At 41.0% G+C, this 3,146-nt stretch overlaps 1 long non-coding RNA gene across 1 annotated transcript; it reads left to right on the forward strand.

The window, feature by feature from the left end:
• Positions 1-426: 426 nt before the first annotated feature.
• Positions 427-2,615, forward strand: LOC140526152 (uncharacterized). Its single transcript, XR_011974257.1, has 3 exons — positions 427-483; positions 1,162-1,258; positions 2,396-2,615. It is a non-coding gene; the product is annotated as an uncharacterized lncRNA (long non-coding RNA).
• Positions 2,616-3,146: the final 531 nt, after the last annotated feature.

The following is a 3,146-nucleotide window of genomic DNA, read 5'->3' on the forward strand; positions in this document are numbered from 1 at the left end:
TTTTATTTTATGCATTTGAAACTCAGAGGAGTTCACGTGCAACACCAGACTGCCTGAGGACTCTATGACACACACACAAAAATTGATTTAAAACCCCTGGCTTAAGTACCTTCACGTAAAGTTAAGTCAACAAGTATTTATTAAGTGCTTAATAGATGTCAGTCACAAGCACTTATTAAGTGCTTATGATATGTTAAGCACTGTGCTAAGTAACAGGAATACAAATATATGCAAGCAAAAAAAATGAAAAGAGTCCCTGTCCTCAGGTATGTTATGTTGTAACGAGAGAAGGTCACACACACACATACACACGCACGCACGCACGCATGCACACATAGCTGAAAAGAAGGATGGGATGTTGGATAATGAAGAGGGGAATAAAAGAATGACAATGCCTAACCTGGACATTTCCCTTAAAATTTGGTTCCAGGAGGAACTGACCAATTACATGAAGGGACCACAGGGTTGGAATACTCTTCCAAGGTAAGAAGGCAGCTGGGTCACAGTAGAGAAATATTAGGAAAGTCAAAGCTCAAAAAGGAATGAAGGAGTAAGGAGACAGGCTTTCTCATAGGTGGTGGTTTAGAAATAGTGTTACTAGGTAAATCTACCCTTAGACTGACAAGAAGACAGCTACTCAGAGTCGGATCTGAGGGAAAGAAGAAAATCACTGAGAGCATGATGTTTCCTCAGAATTCCCCCTCAATGTGACTAGAGCACAGACATGTTAGGGTGAGGGTGGGATGTGCTAAAAGTTGGATCTTTCTGGTTGACTAGGGTCAGAATAGTGTCTAGCAAAGCTACCTAGGGGCAGCTGGGAGGCAAAGTGGATAGAACACTGGGCCTGGAGTCAAAAAGACCTGAGTTCAAATCTTGCTTCAGTAACCTAATAGTTGTGTGACCCTGGGCAAGTCACTTAATCCTGTTTGCCTCACTTTCCTCATCTGTAAAATGAACTAGAGAAAAGAAAACACCAAATGGGGTCACACAAAAGAGTGAGGTACAAATGAAACAACTAAACAACAACAACCCTTGCGAAGTAAGACTGTCCACTCATTCACTCATGGCAAACCACAAGATAATAGGCATAGGTCATTTTAAAAAATAACAAACATGAGGTATTAAGAAATTAACTAAGCATTTATTCCTGTTCTTCATCAGAATGTAAATGGAATAGACCTGACTATAGGATTTAGAGATGGAAGGAAGCTCATCCAGCCCTCTCACTGTCCAAAGGAGGAATGTGGGACCCAGAGAGGTAAGGAGTCTTCTGATAAAGTCACACTGGAGCAAAAGTCCCAGACCCTCTGCCCCAAAGTCTTTCACACTCCAACCTACTGCCAATATGTGCCATGCTTGATACTGCACTGACTCACTATGTTCTATTTAAGGGAGTTAGCCAAGCCCAACCCTACTATCTTTCATATGAGTGCTGGAGTTCAGTCTCCCTTTGGTCCCTACCCTTCTCTTTCCTTATAGAGGAAAGACAATAGGAGGCAACTGAAGCTACCACGACTCAGAGAGAAGAGAATTATATACAGAGCATAATAATAAAAGAAGGAGGAGGAAGAAGAGGAGGAGGACCAGGAGAAGGAAGGACAGGAACAGGAGAAAGAGAAGGGGGTGGGGCAGGAGGAGGGGGGAGAGAAGGAGAGAAAAGGAGGATGAGGAGAAAGAAGAGGGAAGGGATGAAAAGGGAAGTAGAAGAGGAAAAGGAAAGGGGAGGAGTACAGGAGGAGGAGGAGGAGAAAAAGGAGGAAGAGAAGAAGGAGGAGGAGGAGGAGGAATAAGAAAGAGAAGGAGAAGGAGGAGAAGGAGAAAGAGAACAACAACACATTTCTAGAGCACATTCAGGTTTATAAAGCATTTGAAACAACCCTGTGAGATAGTGTCATCTATGTTTTAAAGATGAGGACACTGAGGCATCAAGGGGCTAAATGGTTTTCCCAAGGTCACACAGCTAGTCTTCTAAATTCAAGCCCAGCTTGCTTTCCAGTTCACCATTCTGATAGCTCTACTTCATTCTTGCTTCACACAATAGTTTTATGCTATTTTAAGATACTCTCACAGACTCTAGGATATTCCATTGGGAGAGAGAAAGTAGAATTAGCTCTCCCATGTCTATATTCCTCATGTACCTCATATAGAAACCTTGGCCTTTGCTGGGGAGAGGCCCTTCATAGCTCTAGGAACCCAAGTGACCAGGTAATAGGGCTCCTGGGGCTAATGGGTGTGTAAGGTGTATCTACCGTTGCATTCCAGACACCAAGATCCTGGGGTCAGTGCCTCAGGAAGCTTTCTCCTTCCCTCATCCTTCACCTCCTCCAAACTGCAAGGCATCCATGATACCACAAAGCTTTCTCTGATCAGACATACTCCTTTTGTCATCACTCAGCTCTTCTTGGAGCAGCTTATCCTCAAAGAAGAGGCAGACAATGGCCCAGCAATACAGCACCAGTAGAAAGAGCGATTTATTTGAAATCTTCTGGATCGTGGACAAATATCTATTGTCCAAGGATTTCAAAGGACTCTTAAAAAGTTCATTCATTCTCATTATAGCCTTTATCCAGAAAACAGGTAAAAAGGAAGTGTGATTTTTTTCTTAAAGCTATGAGTGGGACAAAAATTAAAGTTTCACTGGAATAAATATCATGCTTAAGAATGTGTGCTTTTCTTGCATAAAAATCTCCTTGACTAATCAAAGCTGCCGTGATATTAACAAAATCATTTTGTTCCAGAACAAAAAACAATTAGGACTACAAGATGAAATACTAACTGTATAAAAATTCATTTTCTCTGTGTAATGCTTAATCTCTAGTTGACATCACTTTTTAAGTACTCAGGCAGCATTTTTCCTTCCTAAAAACTGTGGCTGCAATCTAGTTATGCTCCCACCAATTACAAGGCAATTCCTTGGCTATAACCACCATCTAAACAGCCAGGCTCCTTTGAGTGAGTCACAATTAACTGAGAGGGAATTTAGTCTACCTCTTTACTCTTTTATGCCTTATTTACAAAAAAAAAAATTAAAAATTAAAAAATTAAAAATGGAACTTCTTGAAATTAAAACAGCTAAATATAAAACTCACTTGCATAGGCACTGGGGGTTTTTTTTCAATAAACGTACAACTTACTACTAGACCAAA

Source organism: Notamacropus eugenii, chromosome 1, assembly GCF_028372415.1.
Source record: "Notamacropus eugenii isolate mMacEug1 chromosome 1, mMacEug1.pri_v2, whole genome shotgun sequence".
NCBI lineage: Eukaryota > Metazoa > Chordata > Mammalia > Diprotodontia > Macropodidae > Notamacropus > Notamacropus eugenii.